This window comes from Malania oleifera, chromosome 1 (genome assembly GCF_029873635.1).
Source record: "Malania oleifera isolate guangnan ecotype guangnan chromosome 1, ASM2987363v1, whole genome shotgun sequence".
In the NCBI taxonomy this organism is placed as follows: domain Eukaryota; kingdom Viridiplantae; phylum Streptophyta; class Magnoliopsida; order Santalales; family Ximeniaceae; genus Malania; species Malania oleifera.
The window spans coordinates 66322197-66327196 of record NC_080417.1 but is presented as its reverse complement, the minus strand read 5'-3'; the positions used below and the strand labels follow the sequence as shown (position 1 = coordinate 66327196).

The 5000-nt window shown below is 42.2% G+C and overlaps 1 non-coding gene across 1 annotated transcript; it reads right to left on the bottom strand.

Annotated features, from left to right (window-relative positions):
• Positions 1-98: 98 nt before the first annotated feature.
• Positions 99-254, bottom strand: LOC131147455 (5.8S ribosomal RNA). Its single transcript, XR_009134831.1, has one exon. It is a non-coding gene; the product is annotated as a 5.8S ribosomal RNA (ribosomal RNA).
• Positions 255-5000: the final 4746 nt, after the last annotated feature.

Below are 5000 nucleotides of genomic sequence, written 5' to 3'. Positions count from 1 at the left end.
CTGCCCACAACTAAGTGCACGGGAGGCCAACATCCACCCACATAGTATCCTACCCCCAACAATGTTTTGTGGGAGAGGGTTTAGGGTAACGAATCATGTGACACCCAGGCAGATATACCCTCAGCCTAATGGCTTCGGGTGCAACTTGCGTTCAAAGACTCGATGATTCACGAGATTCTACAATTCACACCAAGTATCGCATTTTGCTGCATTCTTCATCGATGCAAGAGCCGAGATATCCGTTGCCGAGAGTTATTATGGTTCGAAAATAAACACATCCCATTGCACCGTACACGAGGCAAAAGGAGAATGTTCTTTCATTTCAATTCCTTGGCGCATGCCGCGCCCGGGTTATTGTGAAACTCATCGAAATGAGCATGCAAACAAACATGATTTCCCATTCAATAAAAAATGGGGAACACCTGCGTTGCAATGTTCAAATTGACAAGGGTGAGGTGAGCATGAAGCAATCACCACTATGTAAATAACATGTTCGCGAGTCATTCTTTGGCAAGTTTTGATAATGATCCTTTCGCAGGTTCACCTACGGAAACCTTGTTACGACTTCTCCTTCCTCTAAATGATAAGGTTCAGTGGACTTCTTGCGATGTCGTTAGCAGCAAAACGCCCACGTCGCCGCAATCCGAACACTTCACTGGACCATTCAATCGGTAGGAGCGACGGGCAGTGTGTACAAAGGGCAGGGATGTAGTTAATGCGAGCTGATGACTCGTGCTTACTAGGAATTCCTCGTTGAAGACCAACAATTGCAATGATCTATCCCCATCACGATGAAATTTCAATGATTACCCGGGCCTGTCGGCCAAGGCTATAGACTCGTTGAATACATCAGTGTAGCGCGCGTGCGGCCTAGAACATCTAAGGGCATCACAGACCTGTTATTGCCTCAAACTTCCGTGGCCTAATTGGCCATAGTCCCTCTAAGAAGCTGGCAGTGAAGGGTCACCTCCACGTAGTTAGTTAGCAGGCCGAGGTCTCGTTCGTTAACGGAATTAACTAGACAAATCCCTTCACCAACTAAGAACGGCCATGCACCACCACCCATAGAATTAAGAAAGGTAAACTTTCTAGTCAGTAGTAGTCAGACAAGTTAGAGAGAGAAGCTCTCACCTCTCTCTAGGGAGAGGCGCTTGTCCGTGGAGTGTTGCTGTTCTTGTTGTGATTTTGGCTTGTTCTTGCTCGTTTGGAGCAAATTTGGAGTGAAGCTGGTGATTTTGTGATTATTGGCTGCTAGATTTACTACTTTATGGCTTTTCTTCTCTCGGATTGTGTAGAAGACGAGCTGTGTGGTTTTCCCACCTAGAAAAATTTGAAATTCTGAAAATGTCTGTGACAGACTGCTCGGAGGTGGAGGTTGATGAAAATGGAACCCTATCTCCTTCAAAGGAATAGATGGATACAAAGCATCAAGTGGAGAATGCTTTATACTTCATTGAGTTGAATGGAGGGAATAAAGAGATATGGACTCGTAGAGATGATTCGGAAATTGTAGAAGAATATGACAGATTGAGGAACAAGGTTAAACTGAAACTATTGCATGCAAATCTTGATCTTTCCCCGGATATTCTCATGGATCTGGTGCAAAGACAAATTGGGCTTTCTGCATGTGGATTTGGGGATTTAGATGAATCTTAGATTGAAACAAATATGAAAACCCCAATGGTTTTAAATGAAAAAATCATGGATGCTTTGGGTCTTATGACTGCGACTCCTGGTGATGTAGAAAAAGCTTCTGGGGATTCTATTTCTGCTATGAAGACCCGATGGGGTGATGTTGAGGAGATACAATGCCCTGAGAAACCATCTCCAGTTAAGAGTCAACCTGTTGCTCCTGAGTTGGATGGGAGGAATGCTATTCCTCGTTATAATAAAGGGTTCCTTGGTTTGCACTTTTTGCTAATAATAGAACCCCTGAATCTTGTACCCCCATCCCTGCGTTCCCCTATGATGGGTTGGGTGCAAGATTGAAGCTTTCCGATCTTTCGAGACCAGAAGATTCCTATCTGAAATGCCTAGTTGGGTACTTTGCAGGTAGATACCTTGGGAATGCTACTGTAAGTGCCATTGTAAACTCATGGAAGGTCAATGTTACTTTTATTAGACATGTTGATAATTGGATTGTCTTCAAGTTCCATAATGAAGAAGACATGGACAGGATTTTGTAGAAAGCCCCTTATATCATTCGTGGCAGAACCTTATTCATCAAGAGAATGCCAAAAAATTTTCAGTTTGGACCTGAGCACAGGACCATCTTGCCTATGTGGGTTCAACTTCGAAATCTGCCTATGGAGATGTGAAATCCTTTAGCTCTTGGGAAAATTTGTTCGAAACTGGGTAAACCTTTGTGTGCAGACAAGCTAACGATGTTGAAGGCTAGGGTCCTGGTTGAAGTGGATGTTGCCAAGGAAATTAAGTACTTGGTTAAAGTGTTCCTTCCAGATGATGAGGAACTGAACCAATCTATCATATATGAAAATCTACCTCAATTCTGTACACACTGTAATATGTGGGTCATACAGAGAGGATGTGTGGATTTAAGAAATCCAGAGGGGGACCTACTAAGGTTAAGCCTGATGCTCCTGATCCCTCTATTATAAATGATACTGTTGATGAATCGGATATCCTGAATTCCCCTGCTAGTAATGTTCAGTAAGCTCCACCCAGTGATGCCACTATGGCCCATGATAAAGGAAAATCTGTGATGGAGGATCCCGAAACATCTAAGAAAGGTGAGCTTTCTGCGGATGTTGTACCTTTGGGGGTTTCTCATGCAGAGTCGAGATTACCCCCTGATGATAATCTTGGGGATATGTCTAACGCAAAAGATCCTGTTCCCCTTGTGAATAGTATTGTGTGTCCTCAGCTGGAGCTGGGTAAGGAAAATGGTCCTGAAATCATTAAGGAGTGTCCCAATCCCCTGGTGTCTGATGTGCAACAGGATTGCCAAACTTTGAATGTGAGTCCTCAAGAAAACTCAGAGGTTGTGTGTGCTCTACAAGCTACTGGGGCTCCCAAAAGAATCACCCCATTGGGGAAAACTAGGAATACTCTTAAGGACTCCAATGATGGATTTACAGTGGTCAGGAACAAAAAAGCATTGAAGAGGGGGGGTGGCACTGCGCAGCATATCAAGAGGGGGGGCTCCTTTCCCCACTCTAGCAAATGAAGATTGCATCTTGGAATATCAGGGGTTTAAATAAACCCCTGAAGCAAAATGGGATCATGGATCTCACTAGAAAGAATAAGATTGATATGATTGGTATCCTGGAAACAAAAATGTCCCTGGAAAATCTTAATTTAATGATGCAGAAAAAATTCAATAACTGGCAACAGGACAACAACTTTAATCTTAATGATGCAGGAAGAATTTTGATCCTCTGGAATCCACAAAAAGTCCTTGTTCAGGTCCACCATTCTTCTCCCTAGGCTATCCACTGCACTGTTAAATGCTTGGTTTCCACTAACATTTTCCTTTGCAGCTTTATTTATGGTTTCAATTCCTTAGTTGCAAGAAGACCCCTATGGATCGATCTTGTTCAAACTGGCCTTTCTTCTTCTCTGCCTTGGATGCTCCTTGGTGATTTTAAATCTGTACTTAAACCTACTAAAAGAAGGAATGGACACCCAGTGACTGTTTATGAAACAAAGGATATAAATGATTTGCTTTAATGAAGTTGGTATCTCTGATCTTAACTCCTCTGGTTGTCTACTTACATGGTCTAATGGAAATGTCTGGTGCAAGTTAGACAAATTTGTGGTTAATCAGAGGTGGCTTGGAACTAGTTGGTTTTCCCATGTAGTTTTCCAATTTCCTGGAATTATATCTGATCACTCAGTTTGCTTAGTTAATCTATTTACTGGCCAGGACCTGGGTGCACCCCCTTTCAAATACTTTAACATGTGGTCCTCCCATGCTGACTTCAGGACTATTGTTAAGGATGTTTGGGATATTGAGTTTGTGGGTAAGCTCCAATATTGCTTTTGCAAAAAGCTTCAATCCCTGAAAAAACCACTGAGACTTCTGAATTCCTCTAACTTCTCTCATATCTCATCTAGAGCTGAGAATGCCACTTCGAAAGTGATGGTCCTCCAACAACAACTACATGACAATCCCTCGAGTCAGTCCTTACAAGAGGATTTGAAATCTATGAAACTTAAAGCATTAAAGCTTGAGGATGCCAATAGACTATTTTTGGCTCAACTCTCCAAAAGTAAATTCCTGAAATTCAGTGACAGGGGTTCAGCCTTCTTTCATAGTCTGCTTCGAAGGAACAGAGCCAGAAACCATATTGCCTCTATTACATTACAGAATGGGAACCTATCGGAATCATATGATCAGATAGCACAAGAATTTATGAGCCATTTCAAGCAACTACTGGGAACTGATGGTAGCTACTCTAGGGTGGATTCACACATCATGGCTAGAGGTCCTGTTCTGAAGGAGGAGAAAAGAAATATCATGATGGCTCCTATCACAGATGTGGAAATAAAGTCTGCTCTATTTAGGATTGGGGATAACAAAGCCCCTGGTCCTGATGGGTTTTCTGCTGGCTTCTTCAAAAGTGCTTGGGACATTATAGGCAATGAGTTTATTTTGACTGTGAAGGAATTCTTTAAGAGTGGGAGGCTACTTAAGCAGTTAAATCATACTGCCATTTCTTTTATCCCTAAATCCAGCCATGCTACTACAGTAAATGACTTCAGACCTATTGCTTGCTGTAATGTGATTTACAAAGTTATATCCAAGATTATTGCTGAAAGAATTAAGCCAGTTCTGGGTGATCTAATCAATCCTGCACAAGCTGCTTTTATTAAAGGTAGGAGTATGGTTGAAAATATTTACATGGTGCAGGAATTAGTGAGAGGGTATGCAAGGAAGAGGATCTCACCTCGTTGTTTGTTGAAAATTGATCTTAAGAAAGCCTATGACTCAGTGGCTTGGCCTTTCCTTAATGAGATGCTCATTCATCTAAATTTCC